The following is a 20,764-nucleotide window of genomic DNA, read 5'->3' as shown; positions in this document are numbered from 1 at the left end:
GGCAGACCAGGTGGCAACGAATATACAATATGCTAAATATAATACCTTTTGTAATGCAAATAAACCTGGGAGATGGTTGGCATATAACTTAAGGAAAAAACAGAAAGCACGTGTCATACAAAAAATAGAATATAAAGGTAAAGAGATATATCAACAGGATAAAATTAAAAAGGCCTTCTCAGAATTTTATACTGCTCTATATGCAAAAGATAAAATATCGAATAGGGACATTTATGATTATTTGAAAGATTATAAGGTTAATACTCTAACATTAGAACAGAGGGAGGAGTTGAATCGGCCGATAGCTACTGGAGAAATAGTGGAGGCAATTAAACAATTAAAAATGGGGAAAACCCCTGGTACAGATGGTCTTACGGCAAGTTATTATAAAAAATTACAGGACGAAATATTAGGCCCACTTAAAGAATTATTTAATCAGATACAACTAGGAGTGGGAATACCCCCGTCATGGAAAACATCTTTGATTTCACAGATACCAAAAGAGGAAAAAGATTGCTCTAAACCCGGTAACTACAGGCCGATTTCACTTTTAAATAATGATTATAAGATTTTTGTTAAAATAATAGCAAATAGATTAATGTTAGTTTTACAACAAAGAATTCATACTGATCAATCTGGTTTTATAAAAGGGAGGCAGATGAGGAATAATGTTAGACAGATTATTAATATATTGGAATATTTGGAAAAGAAGAATACTTCAGCAGCACTTATTTTTTTGGATGCGGAAAAGGCCTTTGATCGATTGCATTGGGATTTTTTATTTAAATTAATAGAGAAAATGCAATTTGGAGATTGTTTTGTTAGAATAATTAAAGCGATTTATGGAGAGCAAACAGCTCAGATTATAATAAATGGTAGTTTGACAGAAGTTATTAAGATTGCGAAAGGAACGAGACAGGGATGTCCTTTATCACCACTATTGTTTGTTTTGACTCTGGAATCTTTTTTTTTTTTTTTATTCAAAAAGTTTTACAAAAAATTTTCCCCCCCTTTCCCCCCCTCCTCCCCCCTCCCTTCGCAACCCCCCTCCCCCCCCGACTTCCCGGAACAAGCACAAGGTATAGTTAAAAATAAAACAAACATATGCTAAAAAATTTTCGTCCCAACTTAATTATACCCCTACAATCATCAATTCCTAACTTCCCCCAAAAGCAATCAAAAATAATACATCATAATCATTCAAAAACAGTCTGATAACTCTTAGTCTGATATCTACGTTGAATATAGTCAATCCATTTTTTCCATTCCTTTAAGTATCTTTCTTGCGTATTGTCTTTCAAAAAGGCTGATATCTTCGCCATCTCAGCCAAATTGGCAACCTTCAATATCCATTCTTCTATTGTAGGTAATTCTTTTTTCTTCCAGTATTGTCCTATTAGTAGTCTTGCTGCTGTTATTAGGTTTAAAATCAATTTAGTCTCAATTACTGTACAATCCGTAATAATTCCCAACAAGAAAAATTGCGGCAGGAACTTTATCTTCTTTTTCAAAACATTTTGTAAAATCCACCAAATTTTTATCCAAAAGGCCTTTATGTCCTTACAAGTCCACCAAATGTGAAAATATGTAGCGTCATCACAATTACATCTCCAACCTTTTGCTTGCATATCTGGATACATACACGATAATTTTTTAGGATCTAGATGCCATCTATAAAACATTTTATAAAAATTTTCCCTCAGATTCTGTGCCTGCGTGAATTTAACATTTCTAACCCAAATTTTTTCCCACGTTTCCAATAATATTGGCTCCTGAAAATTTTGTGCCCACTTTATCATACAGTCCTTTACCAAGTCTCTTTCAGAATCTATTTCAAGTAACACATTATACAATCTCTTTATATGCTCCTGAGACTGATTTCTAATTTGCTTTACCAAATTTCCCTCGTTCTGCTCTATACCAATTTTCTGATCTCCCTTCCATCTACGTGCTAGACTCTGGAATCTTTATTAGATAAAATACAAGAATTAACGGAAATAGAGGGAATTAAAATTAGACAATATGAGTACAAAGTTAGAGCTTTTGCAGACGATGTAGTGGTTACTTTAACAAATCCTATAAATTCAAGTAGATTTTTGTTGGAAGCAATTGATAAATATGGAAAGGTATCAGGATTTAAAATAAATCAGAATAAAACAAAAGTGATAATCAAAAATATGTCTATACAACAGAAACAAAAACTAGAGGAAATAACAGGATTTGAGGTGGTAAAAAAGGTTAAATACTTAGGGGTTTATATTAGCTCATCGAATAAGAAACTTTATAAGAATAATTATGGCTTGTTATGACAAAAAGTTCAGAATGATATGAGTGTCTGGAAAAAATTGCAGTTGTCGTTATTGGGGAGGATTGCGGCTATTAAAATGAATGTGTTACCTAGATTTTTGTTTCTCTTCCAGATGATACCAATAATTAAGAAAGATAAAAATCTGGAGGATTGGCAGATTGGGATTAATAAATTTATATGGCAGGGTAAAAAGGCGAGGGTTAAAATGAAAATAATACAGGACTCACGGGAAAGAGGTGGCTTAAAAATGCCTAATTTTAAACTATATTATGAAGCAGTAGCCCTTTCAGTAATAAGTGACTGGTTTAATTTAACGGAGGAAAGAATTTTGAACATAGAAGGTTATGACTTGTTATATGGATGGCATGCGTATTTATTTTATGAAAAAAAAGTGGATAGGGCTTTTAAGAATCATGTGTTGAGAAGTGCTCTTTTGCGGGTCTGGAAAAAATATTCTTATAAATTAGACTACAAGATTCCTATATGGGTGAGTCCCAGACATGCAATAGAGAATATAAATATAGAACAGAGACAGGAAATGATTACTTATAAAGAACTTTTGTATGCTGAAGGAGGTAGATTGCAATTAAAATCATTACAGGTATTAAATGAAGAAGGGAGGAATTATACTTGGTTTCAATATGGGCAAATAAGTGCTAGATGGAAAGAGGATCAAAAAATTGGTATAATGCAAAGGGAGGAAAATTTAATAAAGCAAATTAGAAATCAGACCCAGGAGCATATAAAGAGATTGTATAATGTGTTGCTTGAAATAGATTCGGAAAAGGATTTGGTAAAGGATTGTATGATAAAATGGGCACAGAATATTCAGGAACCAATAATGTTGGAAACATGGGAGAAAATCTGGGTTAGAAATGTTAAGTTTACACAAGCAGAGAATTTAAGGGAAAATTTTTATAAGATGTTTTATAGATGGCACTTAGATCCCAAAAAATTATCATGTATGTATCCTAATATCCAAGCGAAATGTTGGAGGTGTGATTGTGATGACGCTACATATTTTCATATTTGGTGGACTTGCAAGAAAATTAAGGCCTTTTGGATAAGAATTTGGTGGATTATTCAAAATGTACTGAAGAAGAAGATAAAGTTCCTGCTGCAATTTTTTCTTTTGGGAATTATAACGGATTGTACAGGGATTGAGACTAAATTGATTCTGAATTTAATAACAGCAGCAAGACTGTTGATTGGACAATACTGGAAGAAAGAAGAGGTACCTACAATAGAAGAATGGATATTGAGGGACTTCCACTTTGGCTCCGCTTCGTGAAGAAGCAGCTATGATTTAGCTGCTAACTCCCTAGTCTGTAAGCTGTCAGGACATCGTAAATCTGAGTCCGACAGCTGGATTCTTTCCTTCGGGTAAAGGAGGAAAGTTGAGCAATTAGGTTTGAGGTAGAGATGCCCTAATAAGCTTTTAAAGCTTGTGGGAAGTTCTCCTTCTATAACCTGATAAGCTCCTGGCTAGGAGAGGCATTTGCCTTTATGGCGAACAAACGAAGCGTCCAATTTCCACGACAGGAATTGTTTTAATGATGGATTGGAACGTGGACGGAGCAGAAACTGGCGTTCTAGTACCTGTGTGCCCCTGAGGATTTATTTGCTGCGAAGATAGGAGAGAAGAAACCAAATGGCGGTTTTGTGGAATGTGTGTTCTGAAAACGAAGTAGAAATGCTTATTAACGTCTAGTGTTGAAATAGAAGAAAGAAGATACACAGAAATATACTGACTAAACGGAAGATATGAGAATTTTATGATTTATATTTATTTTTTTCCTTTGGGATTATACTGATTTAGAAGAAAGATTTTTTGAAATTTTTTCTTTTCTAAATATTTTTTCTTTTCTATTGACCTGTTATTAAGTTATATTAAAAAAAAAAAGGCTTTTAAGCAAATAGTGCTAAAAGTATGTTGAAAAAGAAGATATATAGGAAGATACTGACTAATTGGAAGAAATGAGAATCTTATGATTTATATTTTTTCTTCTTCCTTGGGATTATAGTGATTTAGAAGATAAGTTTTTTGAAACTTTCTTTTATATATATATATTTTTTTGCTTTCTTTTTCTTGGTCTATTATTAAGTTATCCTTTTTTTTAAAATGGCTTTTAAGCAAATAGTGCCAAAAGTTATTAAAATCTTTGAAATTTCTTCAGCTCAGATTCAAAAATTAAAAGAAGAAATCAAAAAGGAAGTAAGAAATTTTTTACAGGAGTTTTTGGAGAGTCACTTTTTAGAAATAGATCAAAAATTTGACAAAATAGAGAAAGAGATGTTGGATTTCAAGGAAGTGGTGGAAGAGCAGAAGAGGGAAATGAAAATGGTAAAGGATGCAATTGCGCAAATATTAAGTTCTTGTATTCAGATGCAGGATGATCTTGCAGAATTTAATAAAGCTAATTTAGAGCTGCAAAGGAAAATAGAAGAAATTCGAAAAGATCAAAATAATTGGAACTTAGATAATAAGATGGAAGACATAAAGGCAAAGGTAGATAGGGCAGATGAAGAAAGAGTAATATTACAATATAGATTAATGGAATATGCTATAAGGGTGAGGGGGTTGAAACAAAATAGGAAGGAAAATTTAAAGGAGATTTTTACGCAAGCCTTTGCACAGATAAAGGGTGTGGAGCCAGAAGATTTTGAGATTAATATTGAAAGAATTTATCGTGTTAATTCTTGGTGGGCAAGACAAAATAGAGTACCTAGGGATGTGGTTATTTATTTTACAACTAAAAAGGTTAGGTATGAAATTTTGCAAGCCTTTTATAACAATAAATTTCAGATATTGGGACAAGATATAAAAATGATGAAGGAAATTCCTCCTAAAATGTTAAGAAACAGAAGAGAATTTGCTTTTTTGGTGGATGAGCTTAAGAAATATCAGATACATTTTAGATGGGAAGTCCCAATGGGTTTGTCAGTGAATTTTAGAGGTAGAAAGTATTTTCTTAATTCTGTTATGAAAGAGAGACATTTTTATATTAATGTTTTAAAGAGTGGGAATCCTTTGTTGTTAGATGCTAAGTTAACTGGTTTGGAAATGATGGAAAATAGAATGGGAGAGGGGAGGAATGTTTAAGATGTGAATAGGATGATTATGGTTAATTTTTGGAATTGATCTGTTTAGGATATAAATTATAGGATTTGTGTTATTTGCTATTTGTATGGTATAAATCTAAGGATGATATTACTCAATTGTGAAGGTTGAAAAGTGAAATTTATGAATTTAGATAATGTGGATGTGATGATTTTAATTGTTTACTCTTATATTGTGGATGTAGTCTAAATGATTATTTGTTTGATATTTGATTGATGGAGTAGTATTGGAAGATTGAATATTAAATCTTATGACAATTGAAGAAATATATAAGTGATGAAAACTTGAATTTGAGAAGCTGGATTGTAATTTAAGAAATGGATTTATGAAATCTGAAGGAATATACAAGTGGGCGGAAAAAAAATTGAACTTTAGAAGATGGACTAATTTTTAAAATAGACTATAAGACTATAAGAAGAATGGACATTAAATGTTATGGCAATTGAAGAAATATATAAGTGATAAAAATTTGAGTTCGAGAAGATGGACTGTAATTTGAGAAATGGACTTATGAAATTTGAAGGAATATATAAGTGGGAAAAGAAAAAAATTGAATCTGAGAAGATGGATTAATTTTAAAAAATGGACTGTAAGAAGAAGCAATATGTGAAGTTGGTATTGTTTCTTTCCCCTTTTTTTTTATTATTCTTTCCTATCTTTTTTATTTTTATTGTGAGGGGATCTATAGTTTTAAATTTTTTTTTTAAGGTGGGAGGTTATGTATATTTTGTATACTTTAGCTTGTGATTGTTGGTTATAATACCCGGTATTTGCTCCGGGAAGTCTGGGGGAGGGAGGAGGGGAAAGGGGAAAATGAATCAACAAGTGATACATGGACTGATTATTAATGTACAGTAATTTTTGAAGACATGAAATTAAAAAATTTAAAATGATATTGGGGATGCTCGACTGCCATTTCGGGAAGAAAAGGAGAGAGGAGTAGAAGGAGGGAAGAAAGTAGATAGGAAAGTGTAGAGAAGGAGAAGGGGAATAAGAGGGTTAGATAGGGTGGAAGAAGGGAGGAGTGGAGAAGGAGGAGAGGAAGTAGTAAAGTGAAGGGGATGAAGGATGGGAAAGTAGTAGAGGGTAGAGAGGGAAGTTGTGTAGAAAGGAAGTGGCAGTCGGGCAGGCCTGAATTAGTAATAAATAAAAATTAATGATTAATGATGGATAATAGTTTGTACATAAATATGATGTTGAAAAATGGAAATAAAAAAAATATTTATAAAAAAAAAAGAATGGATATTGAAAGTCATTAATTTGGCTGAGATGGCTAAAATCTCAGCTTTTTTAAAAGACAATACGCAGGAAAGATACTTAATTGAATGGAAAAAATGGACTGATTATTTACAAAATAGATATCAGATTAAGAAATATCAGACTGCCTTTGAATAATTAGGAAGTATTATTTTATGTAATGGGGAGGGGGTTGGGAGATGAAAAGATTTGGATGAGGTTAATTGGATTAGAAGGGAAAAATTTTACTCTATGTTTGGTTTATGTATAACAATACCTTGTGATTGACCCGGGAAGCCGGGGGAAGGAGGGGAAGGGGTTTTCTGGGAGGAGGGGGAAAAAGGAAATGTTTTTGTTTTTTAAAACTTTTTCAATTAAAAAAAAAATAAGATGGTTATCCAGATTAAGGACGGACATAAGATGGAAACACAATGGACAGTCTAAATGGTATAATCCCGGTCGATTGATGACATGCCGGTACAGATCTTAAATCAAAATAGATGCTATTAATTTGTCCAAGGCCAAGACCAAAAATCATGGAACGGGGGGGTGGGGGGTGCTTCAATCGCTGTCAGTGTCCTCCGCTGTCCTCAAGCGAGTCTCCCCTTTGCTCCCAGATAGTCCAAAAAGGACCAGTAACGGCCATAAGACTCCCAAAAGGCCAGGGGGAGGCGTAGATGACATTACAATAATCGAGGGAAAGACCAGCCGAGAACAAGTCGGGGAATATCTCCGTCGCCTTCCTCTCCGCAGTCCTTCAATATCCGCATCCAGGTGTGGCCAGAAAATACCGTCCGGGGGGTCACCTCGATCTCCTCCACCACTATCACCCCCCTAGTAAGTCCAAGCCACTCCAGGGGCCAGATCTCTCCAAGCCCCTCTCTCCAAGAGGCCAGGCCCTTCCAAAGGGCCAAACCTCCCCGAGAGGCCGAAGGATTTGAAGGACGCTGGGATCATATTACAGCTGCAGGAGAAAGGCCGGAAAAGCCGAAACTTCGTGGCAGATGAAACATACCAGGGATGTCAAAATATGTCGCTCCACCTCCGCTACAGCTCGAATCGCAGCAGGGGAAAGACCAAGACACCGCGGTTAGAGAGCAGGCCGAAAAACAGGCTGGAAAAAAGGCTGACTCATCGCCCCACCTCCGCGCCTAGAACATGGCCGCCGCTGTCTGCCACTCGCCCTCCCGGCCCCGTTCTTAGCAACCGTGGGTCCAAAAAGGTCTGGAGACCTCTCCCACGGCTGCCAGAGAGATGACCAAGCAGGCCGGGGGGCGTAGGTGGCTAGGCGAACGACCCAGGCGCCGCCATCCTCAGAGAGCCTAGAAATTGCCGAATCCGAATCTTCAGCGCAGCGCCATCTTGCGCATGCGCAGAACAGTGCATAAGAAGTGCCACTTGGGCTAGGGAAAAGGCACAGAATTGTGTTGGGTTGTGAGACAAGTGGCAAGTAGGTCAAGGAGGGGAAGTGGGAGTTCAGCACAGGTTGGTGTGCAAAAGTGTAGCATGGGATGCCTGAGGGGATGTGAATAGTCAGCATGGTGTGAATGCAAAAGGGGTGATGAGACTTTGTGGGTGGGGAGATTTACCAAAGCAACTTGCCAGTTTCCTGCTGGCTTCCCAGCGAAATCACAACCAAGTTTACACTTTTTGCTGGCTTCCCCATTGATTTCATCCCATAGGAATCATGTGTCTCAAATTTTGAATGCATCCTTGTAAGTTAGCCCTTTGAGGTACTTTGTCTTATAAGATATTATGCCACTCAATGAAAGGTTACAATTAGACATGAGAATTTTAGTATTTTTAGATTTTTAAAAATTGAGTGCTATTTTCAGAAAAATGGTGAAGTTATATTTTTGCTTTAAAAGTCATATTTTTTGTTTAATTGTTCATATTTAAATGATTCTAATATCATAAATTCTTGCATATTTCTAATATTTTAGGTTATAGACATCCTTGCCCTAATGATGGTAATGATAATAGTAGTAGTAATAACCTGGGTTATTTGAGGAACCACTTGTTCTTGATTACATCTGCCCATCTCATCAAGTTGGGTATGTTGCAGCTCCTGTTCGCTACATTGATACAGTTGGCAGGACCCCAGAGACCAGCCTCTTCTGCCACAACACCCACCCTGTAGAACGCCTCCCCTGAGGTGAGACTGGTCTCATCCTGGATGTCCTTTCAGATATCATCAACATTTGACTGTGTCAATAAGCATTTTAGTTGTATTCTGATATATGGGTACTAATTATTGACCACATTTGTTAAGGCAGCCATTTTTTTTTAATTCAAAAAGTTTTACAGAAAAATTTTTCCCCCTTTCCCCCCACCTCCCCTCCCCCCTCCCCCCCCCGACTTCCCGGAACGAGCACAAGGTATAGTTAAAAATAAAACAAACATATGCTAAAAAAATTTCGTCCCAACTTAATTATACCCCTACAATCATCAATTCCTAACTTCCCCTGAAAACAATCAAAAATAATACATCATAATCATTCAAAAACAGTCTGATAACTCTTAGTCTGGTATCTACTTTGAATATAGTCAATCCATTTTTCCCATTCCTTTAAGTATCTTTCTTGATTATTGTCCTTCAAAAAGGCTGATAACTTCGCCATCTCAGCCAAATTGGCAACTTTCAATATCCATTCTTCTATTGTAGGTACTTCTTTTTTCTTCCAGTATTGTCCTGTTAGTAATCTTGCTGCTGTTATTAAATTTAAAATCAATTTAGTCTCAATTACTGTACAGTCCGTAATAATTCCCAACAAAAAAAATTGCGGCAGGAACTTTATCTTCTTTTTCAAAACATTTTGTAAAATCCACCAAATTTTTATCCAAAAGGCCTTTATATCCTTACAAGTCCACCAAATATGAAAATATGTAGCATCACAATTACATCTCCAACATTTTGCTTGCATATCTGGATACATACACGATAATTTTTAGGATCTAATGCCATCTATAAAACATTTTATAAAATTTTCTCAGATTCTGTGCCTGTGAATTTAACATTTCTAACCCAAATTTTTCCCAAGTTTCCAATAATATTGGCTCCTGAAAATTTTGTGCCCACTTTATCATACAGTCCTTTACCAAGTCCCTTTCAGAATCTATTTCAAGTAACACATTATACAATCTCTTTATATGCTCCTGAGACTGATTTCTAATTTGCTTTACCAAATTTCTCGTTCTGCTCTATACCAATTTTCTGATCTTCCTTCCATCTAGCATGTAGTTGCTCATATTGAAACCAAGTATAATTTTTCCTTCTTCTTTAATACGTGCAGAGATTTTAATTGCAAATTACCTCTTTCAGTATACAAAAGATCTTTATATGTAATCATTTCCTGATTCTGTTCTATATTTATATTCTCTATTGTATGTCTAGGACTTGCCCATATAGGAACCTTATAATTTAGTTTATAATATTTTTCCAAACACGCAGAAGAGCAGATCTTAACACATGATTTTTAAAGGCCTTATCCACTTTTTGTCATAAATTAAATATGCATGCCATCCATATAGCAAATCATAACCTTCTATATTCAAAATTCTTTCTGTTAAATTAAACCAATCACTTATTACAGAGAGAGCAGCTGCTTCATAGTATAATTTAAAATTGGGCATTTTTAAACCTCCCCTTTCCCGGGAATCTTGAATTATTTTCATTTTAACCCTAGTTTTTTTACCTTCCCATATAAATTTATTAATTCCCTTCTGCCATTCCTCAAGATTCTTATCTTTCTTAATTATTGGTATCATCTGAAAGAGGAATAAAAATCTAGGTAAAACATTCATTTTAATAGCAGCTATTCTCCCCAGCAAGGATAATTGCTATTTTTTCCAAACAATCAACTCCTTCTGAACTTTTTGCCATAAAACCTCATAGTTATTCTTATACAATTTCACATTTGACGATGTAATATAGACCCCAAAGTGTTTAACCTTCTTTACAATTTCAAATCCTGTTATTTCCTCTAATTTTTCTTTCTGTTGTCTGGCCATATTTTTTATTATCACTTTTGTCTTTTTCTGATTTACCTTAAACCCTGAAACCTTCCCATATTGATCAATTATTTCCAACAAAGATTTACTAGAGTTTATAGGGTTTGATAAAGTAATCACCAGGTCGTCTGCAAAAGCTCTCAGCTTATATTCATGTTGTCTAACTTTAATTCCCTCTCTCTCCTTTACTTCTCGTATTTTATCCAATAATGGTTCTAGAGTTAGAATAAACAATAATGGTGATAAAGGACATCCCTGTCTTGTTCCTTTCGCAATCTTAAAAGGTTCTGTTAAGCTACCATTAATTATAATCTGTGCTGTTTGCTCTCCATAAATTGCCCTAATTATTCTTGTAAAACCATCTCCAAATTGCATCTTTTCTATTAATTTAAATAAAAAATCCCAATGCAATCGATCAAAAGCTTTCTGTCCATCAAGAAAAATAAATGCTGCTGGAATAAAATTTTTCTTTTCTAAATACTCCAGTAAATTAACAATCTGCCTAACATTATTCCTCATCTGTCTCCCTTTTATAAATCCAGATTGATCATTATGAATTCTTCGCTGCAAAATCAACATTAATCTATTAGCTATTATTTTAACAAAAATCTTATAATCATTATTTAAAAGTGAGATTGGCCTATAGTTCCCAGGTTTAGAACAATCCTGTTCCTCTTTTGGTATCAATGAAATAAAAGAGGTTCTCCATGAGGGGGAAATTCCCCCTCCTAATTGTATCTGATTAAATAATTCCTTAAGTGGACCTAACATCTCATCCTGTAAATTCCTATAATAACTAACTGTAAGCCCATCCGCACAGGAGTTTTCCCATTTTAATTGTTTAATTACCAAAATAATTTCTTCAGAAGTTATAGGCCGATTCAGTTCATCCGTTTGTTCTAAAGTTAAATTTTTAACCTTATATTCCTTCAAATAATTATCAATATCCCTGTTCAATATATTATCTTTAAGATATAAATTTGTATGATATTCTAAAAAAGCTTTTTTAATTTTATCCTGTTGGTATCTCTCTTTACCTTTATATTCTATTTTTTCTATAGTACGTTGTTTTTGTCTTTTCCTTAAGGTATATGCTAACCATCTACCAGGTCTATTTGCATTACAAAAAGTATTATGTTTGGCATATTGTATATTTGTTGCCACCTGATCAGCTATTATCATATTAAATTGATTCTGTAATAGGTATAGAATCTGTATAGAATGAAAACTTAGAATTATTGAATGAAAAAAGATTTAAAAATTTTTATAGAATTGCTGAATTTATTGAACTTGATCCACAAGAGGTTGCTTATCAAATTGACAAAATTTATAGAGTTTCTTTTTCTAAGAAGATACCTGCACATGCAAAGCTGCCTAAATCCTTTTTTGACATGATAGAAGATTTTGAGTTGAGAGATGTATGGAGACTGCGGAATTTGGAGGAAAGAGACTATACTTTTTTCTCTGATAGGCATCAATCCTTCTCACGTATTGATTTTATTTTAATTTCTAACGACTTGCTTTTTAAGGTGAAGAAAACTAAGATATTTCCAAGATGTTTGTCTGATCATAGTCCTGTTTGGATGGAATTGCAATATGGAAAAGAAGGTAGAAGAACTTGGAGATTAAATGAAAATTTGTTTAGATATCAGGATAATGTAAATCAATGTAAAAAGCAGATGAAAGAATTTTTTGATTATAATTTGAATAATGAAACATCGATAGAAATGGTTTGGGACGCCAGTAAAGCTTTTATGAGAGGTGTATTAATATATATTAATAATAGACAGAGAAATAAGCAACAAAGACAGCGAAGTATTTAGAAGAGGAAATTTATAAGAAACAACAATTATTAATACATAACCCGCATGATCAAAAACTTAAAGATGCAATAAAGTTATTACAGAATCAATTTAATATGATAATGGCTGATCAGGTGGCAACAAATATACAATATGCCAAACATAATACTTTTGTAATGCAAATAGACCTGGTAGGTGGTTAGCATATACCTTAAGGAAAAGACAAAACAACGTACTATAGAAAAAATAGAATATAAGGTAAAGAGAGATATCAACAGGATAAAATTAAAAAAGCTTTTTTAGAATATTATACAAATTTATATCTTAAAGATAATATATTGAACAGGGATATTGATAATTATTTGAAGGAATATAAGGTTAAAATTTAACTTTAGAACAAACGGATGAACTGAATCGGCCTATAACCTCTGAAGAAATTATTTTGGTAATTAAACAATTAAAATGGGAAAACTCCTGGTACGGATGGGCTTACAGTTAGTTATTATAGGAATTTACAGGATGAGATGTTAGGTCCACTTAAGGAATTATTTAATCAGATACAAATAGGAGGGGAATTCTCATGGAGAACCTCTTTTATTTCATTGATACCAAAAGAGGAACAGGATTGTTCTAAACCTGGGAACTATAGGCCAATCTCGCTTTTAAATAATGATTATAAGATTTTTGTTAAAATAATAGCTAATAGATTAATGTTGATTTTGCAGCGAAGAATTTATAATGATCAATCTGGATTTATAAAAGGGAGACAGATGAGGAATAATGTTAGGCAGATTGTCAATTTACTGGAGTATTTAGAAAAGAAAAAAATTATTCCAGAAGCATTTATTTTTCTTGATGCAGAGAAAGCTTTTGATCAATTGCATTGGGATTTTTTATTTAAATTAATAGAAAAGATGCAATTTGGAGATGGTTTTATAAGAATAATTAGGGCAATTTATGGAGAGCATACAGCACAGATTATAATTAATGGTAGCTTAACAGAACCTTTTAAGATTGCGAAAGGAACAAGACAGGGATGTCCTTTATCACCATTATTGTTTATTCTAACTCTAGAACCATTATTGGATAAAATACGAGAAGTAAAGGAGAGAGAGGGAATTAAAGTTAGACAACATGAATATAAGCTGAGAGCTTTTGCAGACGACCTGGTGATTACTTTATCAAACCCTATAAACTCTAGTAAATCTTTGTTGGAAATAATTGATCAATATGGGAAGGTTTCAGGGTTTAAGGTAAATCAGAAAAAGACAAAAGTGATAATAAAAAATATGGCCAGACAATAGAAAGAAAAATTAGAGGAAAGAACAGGATTTGAAATTGTAAAGAAGGTTAAACACTTTGGGGTCTATATTACATCGTCAAATGTGAAATTGTATAAGAATAATTATGAGGTTTTATGGCAAAAAGTTCAGAAGGAGTTGATTGTTTGGAAAAAATAGCAATTATCCTTGCTGGGGAGAATAGCTGCTATTAAAATGAATGTTTTACCTAGATTTTTATTCCTCTTTCAGATGATACCAATAATTAAGAAAGATAAGAATCTTGAGGAATGGCAGAAGGGAATTAATAAATTTATATGGGAAGGTAAAAAAACTAGGGTTAAAATGAAAATAATTCAAGATTCCCGGGAAAGGGGAGGTTTAAAAATGCCCAATTTTAAATTATACTATGAAGCAGCTGCTCTCTCTGTAATAAGTGATTGGTTTAATTTAACGGAGGAAAGAATTTTGAATATAGAAGGTTATGACTTGCTATATGGATGGCATGCATATTTAATTTATGACAAAAAAGTCGATAAGGCCTTTAAAAATCATGTGTTAAGATCTGCTCTTCTGCGTGTTTGGAAAAAATATTTGTACAAACTAAATTATAAGGTTCCTATATGGGCAAGTCCTAGACATACAATAGAGAATATAAATATAGAACAGAATCAGGAAATGATTACATATAAAGATCTTTTGTATACTGAAAGAGGTAATTTGCAATTAAAATCTCTGCACGTACTAAAAGAAGAAGGGAAAAATTATACTTGGTTTCAATATGAGCAACTACGTGCTAGATGGAAGGAAGATCAGAAAATTGGTATAGAGCAGAACGAGGGAAATTTGGTAAAGCAAATTAGAAATCAGTCTCAGGAGCATATAAAGAGATTGTATAATGTGTTACTTGAAATAGATTCTGAAAGGGACTTGGTAAAGGACTGTATGATAAAGTGGGCACAACATTTTCAGGAGCCAATATTATTGGAAATTTGGGAAAAAAATTGGGTTAGAAATGTTAAATTCACGCAGGCACAGAATCTGAGGGAAAATTTTTATAAAATGTTTTATAGATGGCACTTAGATCCTAAGAAATTATCGTGTATGTACCAAGATATGCAAGCAAAATGTTGGAGATGTAATTGTGATGAGGCTACATATTTTCATATTTGGTGGACTTTTAAGGATATAAAGGCCTTTTGGATAAAAATTTGGTGGATTTTACAAAATGTTTTGAAAAAGAAAATAAAGTTCCTGCCGCAATTTTTTTTGTTGGGAATTATTACGGACTGTACAGTAATTGAGACTAAATTGATTTTAAATCTAATAACAGCAGCAAGATTACTAACAGGACAATACTGGAAGAAAAAAGAAGTACCTACAATAGAAGAATGGATATTGAAAGTTTCCAATTTGGCTGAGATGGCGAAGATATCAGCCTTTTTGAAAGACAATACGCAAGAAAGATACTTAAAGGAATGGAAAAAATGGATTGACTATATTCAAAGTAGATATCAGACTAAGAGTTATCAGATTGTTTTTGAATGATTATGATGTATTGTTTTTGTTTGTTTTTGGGGGAAGTTAGGAATTGATTATTGTAGGGGTATAATTAAGTTGGGACAAAAAATTTTTTAGCATATGTTTGTTTTATTTTTAACTATACCTTGTGCTCGTTCCGGGAAGTCGGGGGGGAAGGGGGGTTGTGAAGGGAGGGGGGAGGGGAGGTTGGGGGAAAGGGGGGGAAAATTTCTTTAAAACTTTTTGAATAGTAAAAAAAAATACTTGTAATCCAGTAGTTGTTCACTCGTGCTCATTCTGTCTGCTTATAGAAATCCATAAAGATAAGACAATTAGCAGAGATGGACACTTTCTTCTTTTCCTGCTTTTGCAGGCGCGCACTGAAGGTCGGAGTTTGGCAGGATAATTGATGGGACTCGACTCTCAGGGCTCTGCTTAATAAAAAATAAAGCCCCTGGGGAGGTCTACCACACCCCCGCAGCTCTTATCTTTTCCTTTCATCCAGGGAAAAAGATTAAAGACGGCGTTTTCCTGGCTTTTACGAAGTTCAGTACAGAGCTCCTTAATTAGGAACTCATCGAAGAAGGTGGCGCCACCGGAAGTCAAGGTAGCCATTTTGTGAGGCATTTTCAGAATTTCAAATGGCCCTGCAAAATAAGGGACATTACCTTAAGAACTGTCTGAAACAAAAATGCCTTCTGTTTTCTTTACAGATGCTATAAATTTGAATAATCCCCGTGTCATTGATGATATTAGAGCACGGAAACTATCAAATAATTTAAAGAGCTGTATCTACTATGAAACGTGTGCTACCTATGGGTTGAATGTGGAGAGAGTCTTTCAGGATGGTAAACTTACTCTTCACTATAATTTGTCCATCTAATTGAAATGCACTGAATCAGTGATAAAAATATAACGGAACTGTAACAAGGTTCTAAAGAAAACAGTACATTCAGAAAGTATTCAGACCCTCTTCAGTTTTGTCAGTTTTGTTGTGCTGCAGCCTGATTCTACAGTTGTTGAAGTTCATTTTTTCTCATTAATCTACATTCAGTACCCCATAATGACAAAGTGAAAACAGAAGTTTAGAAATATCTGTAAATTTATTAAAAAGAAAAAACCTGAAATATATTGGCATCAGTATTCAGACCCTTCAGTACTTTGTTGAAGCACTTTTTACAGCAATTATAGCCTCGAGTCTTTTTGGGAATGATATGACAAGCTTTGCACACCTGGGTTGGGGTATTTTCTGCCATTCTTCCTTTCAAATCCTCTCAAGTTCAGTCAGGTTGGATGGAAACCATTGGTGGACAGCCATTTTCAGGTCCCTCAAGAGATGTTCAATAAGGTTTAAGTCAGGGCTGTGGCTGGGCCACTCTAGGACATTCACAGAGTTTATTTATTTTATTATTTATTTATTTATTTTGTTGAATACATATTAAATAATATATATAAGTATAAGCATGAATTGAATACATAAAATGAATACAATTAAAGGGAACATTAGGACAGGGACGGTAGGCACGCTGGTGCTCTTATGCATGCCCCTTACAGACCTCTTAGGAATGGGGTGAGGTCAACAGTAGACAGTCTTAGGTTAAAGTTTTGGGGATTTTGGGATGAGACCACAGAGTCTGGTAGTGTATTCCAGGCATTAACAACTCTGTTACTGAAGTCATATTTTCTGCAATTGAGATTGGAGCGGTTCACTTTAAGTTTGAATCTATTGTGTGCTCGTGTATTTTTTTTTTTAGTGTAAAGTTTTTTATTGTTAAAACACATTAAAACGAAATACAAAACATAGAACATTTATATAGATATCACTGTTTATCAGCTAGTGGTCAATAAGGCTCCCCTGATCTGCGATCTTATTCAGGGGGAAGCCGCGGACCTTATGGGCATTACGGAGACCTGGTTGGGTCCGGAGGGGGGGGGTTCCCCTTGTGGAGTTATGCCCACCAGGTTTCCGAGCATTTCATCATCTGAGAGCCCAAGGTAGGGGTGGGGGGTAGCGGTTGTTATAAGGGAAAGTCTAGAGCCGAGGGAGGCCACTGTACCTCAGATTGCCGGTTTTGAATCCCTCTTTGTGAAGTGGAGCCATCCGAATCAGCTGGGCTTGTTGATCACGTACCTGGCTCCTTGCTGCGTGACTACAGCCCTACCCGAGTTGTTGGAGGTGCTGGGGGTGTTGAGACCCCCAGACTTATAGTCATGGGGACTTTAACCTGCCATCACGGGCCTATCGACAGCTCGGGAGTTCAGGCATGACGGCCATGGACCTGATTCAAGTAATTGATGGCCCTACGCACAGGGAGGCACACTGGACTTAATTTATATCTCTGGACAGTGGTTAAATGATCTGAAATTAGATAAGTTAGAAACAGAACCGTGTCACGGTCAGATCATTTTCTCCTTCGCTAGATTTTCGGACCGCTATCCACCACTGCAGGAGGCGGACCCAATGCGTTGGTTCCGTCCCAGGCGCCTGATGGACCGGAGGTTCCTGACAGCTTGGGCGTTTCCTGAGGACCTGGCCCGGCGGCTGAAGAACTAGTTTGGAGCTTTGGACCGTGTCGTGCCTTGCGGCCTCTGACCCGGCGCAGATCTCGGCCGGCCTCTTGGTTCTCCGAGGCTGAGGAGATGAAACGCGGAGAAACGCCTAGAGTGTTTGGAGGTCCAGCCGTTCAGCTGACGAACACTAGTTAGGTCTTACTCTAGGACCTACCTGGTGGCAATGAGGGAGAGCGTTCTCGCTTCCACCCTCATTGCGTCGGCAGAGCCGGCCGCCCTGTTTGGTGACCGCTCCCTCCTGCATCAGGAGTGCGGGATGACCACACATGAGAGTTTAGTGGTTATCTATACGACAAAATCGTTCAGCTCCGGGCTGACTTGGACCGAAATTGGCATGATCCAGGTGAGAGGGCGGAGTTGTGTCTTGTGGAGATTGTTTGGGATGAGTTTGACCCTGTGGCTCCCAAGGATGTGGACAGGTTGCTGGGGAGGCTGCATACCACGACATGTTTACTGGACCTGCCCTTCCTGGCTGGTGCTGGCCTAAGTGACACGAGGCTGGCTCAATTATCAAGCTTCTTTGTTGGAGGGTTTTCCTGCCGCCTTGAAGGAAGTGTGAGACCTCCTCAAGAAGCCTTCCTTGACCCAGCTATTTTAGGTAATTACCTGTCTCCAACCTGCTATTATAAGGTTGTAGAACTGCAGCATCAGACCAGTACCTGGATGAAGCTGTCTATCTAGACCCGTTCAGTCCAGCTTCTGACCCGGATACAGCACGGAGACAGCTTTGGTCTTGGTGGATGATCTCTGGAGGGCCAGAGACATTATTCCTCTGCCCTGGTCTTGTTAGATCTCTCAGTGGCTTTTGATACCATCGACCATGGTATCCTGCTGGTTGGGGGTTGGGAGTGGGAGGCACCGTTTATCGGTGGTTCTCCTCCTATCTCTGAGTGCAGGATGCTGACAGGGGCAGAGGTCCGCTGACCTGCTGGGTGCCACATGATTCTCTCACCCTCCTGTTCAACATCTATATGAATTGTAGAGATCATCAGTGGCTTGGGTGAGATACCAACTGTACGCTGATGATACTCAGCTGTATTTTTCCACCGGGCCACCCCAACGGTTGTCGAGGTGCTGTCCCGGTGTTTGGAGGTCGGGTCTGGATGGGAGAAACAGGCTCAAGCTCAATCCTCAGACCAGTGACTGTGGATGCCGGCAGATACAGTCAGCTGCAGCCGCAGCTGACTGTTAAGTTATTGGAGGAGGAGCGCAATTGTTCTCCTGGATGCACGGCTGTCGCTGGAAGATCATTTGGCGACCGTCTCCAGGAGACCCTTTCACCAGGTTCGCCTGGTTCGCCAGTTGCGCCCCTTCCTTTTTTTTTTTTTTGTAAAAAGTTTTATTTTTACAATCATATCAAATAATTCATCCAATGTACAGTTATATACAATTAGTCGGGCTTGCCCAGTCACCACCACCCTTTTTAACACTCTTCCCTCTTCTACCTTCTTTTACTTTCCAAACCTTCCTCTCCTTCTCTTATCTACATCCTCCTCCTCCACCCTACACCTTCCTTCTCCCTCTACTATCCCTCTTCCTTCCTCTTCTCCTCTTTCCTACCTCCTACTCTCTCTTTTCTCCCTCCTCACCGTTCTAAAATGGTAACTATGCAGACCCGACCCTACATTAATTATATTTCTTCAATAATCCCTGTACATTAACCATCACTCCATCTCTACCAACCCCCAATTCCCTCCCCTTGCCCCCACCCCACCCCGACTTCCCAGAACAAAATGCAGGGTATCAAAACTAATAATCATAATCCAAAATAATTCCTAAATTATAATCTCTAGTCACACCACACTTAGTCACACTCTCAATTCCCCTCTCCTTCAAAAATATATCTAATACAAAATATTTCCTAAATTTACTCATATGCTATTCGATATTTTTTATCTGATACTTATTTTAAATATAATCAATCCACATTTTCCATTCTAGAATATATTTTCTAGTGTAAAGTCTTTCAAGTAAGCGGAGATTTTGTCATCTCTGATTTGATACTTTGAGTGTCCATTCTTGATTGTAGGTAATTCTTCTTTCTTCCAATACTGAGCAATCAAAAGTCTTGCGACTGTTATTAAGTTCAAAATCAATTTAATCTCTATAGCTGTATAGTCCATAATTATTCCTAGTAGAAAGAACTGCAGTAAACTTAATCTTCTTTTCAAAATATTCTGCATGATCCACCATACTTTAATCCAAAATGCTTTAACTTTTTACAAGTCCACCATATATGGTAATAAGTAGCATCTTCACAATCGCATCTCCAACATTTAGCAAGATCTAATATGTGTTTCTTGTAAACAGGTAATGTCATTTTAAATTGTTTCAAATAATGAAATACTTTCCTTCTCTTCTGGTGAGTTCAGGCCATTAACATTCCAAGATAATAGTTTAATTGCCATTATCGGTAAACTTTTGGAACACCAAGCAGATCACATTTTACTTTAGGCCTTGCTCCTCCCACTGTTTCCGTTGTAGTTGCCAGTTGTTGTTGTGCCTTTATCTCTTGTTCCTTGCGTTTAGCAGCAGCTCTTGTCAACCTTTGTTCTTTTGAATCTAAACCCGTCGTAGGTATTTCCAACACTTGTAATAAATCTTCTTCCATCACAATCTGTTCTTGTACCTGCTTCACTTCTCTTTCCTTCACTTCAGCCTCCTTCTTCTAGCTTCCAATGGGGAAGACTTCCAACTTTTAATACCTCAACATAAAATTCTCTTGCTTTTCCAACTGTATTGAAACGATGTACTTTCCTGCATAATATACTATTATACCAGTTGGAATATCCATCTATATTCAATCTGATGTTTTTAAGTTCATTCACCAGGAAGGCAAATTCCTTCCTAGCCCTTAACATTTTGGTGGAATTTCCTTTAATATCAAAATATCTTGACCAGCAATCTGAATCTT

At 36.1% G+C, this 20,764-nt stretch overlaps 1 protein-coding gene across 5 annotated transcripts in view; it reads left to right on the top strand.

Moving 5' to 3' along the window:
• Positions 1-20,764, top strand: part of AGAP1 (ArfGAP with GTPase domain, ankyrin repeat and PH domain 1) — a 457,470-nt gene that overhangs the window by 75,485 nt on the left and 361,221 nt on the right. The window lies entirely within an intron of this gene.

This window comes from Ahaetulla prasina, chromosome 1 (assembly GCF_028640845.1).
Source record: "Ahaetulla prasina isolate Xishuangbanna chromosome 1, ASM2864084v1, whole genome shotgun sequence".
NCBI lineage: Eukaryota > Metazoa > Chordata > Lepidosauria > Squamata > Colubridae > Ahaetulla > Ahaetulla prasina.
The sequence above is the reverse complement of the archived record's forward strand: the minus strand, read 5'-3'. Positions and strand labels throughout refer to the sequence as shown.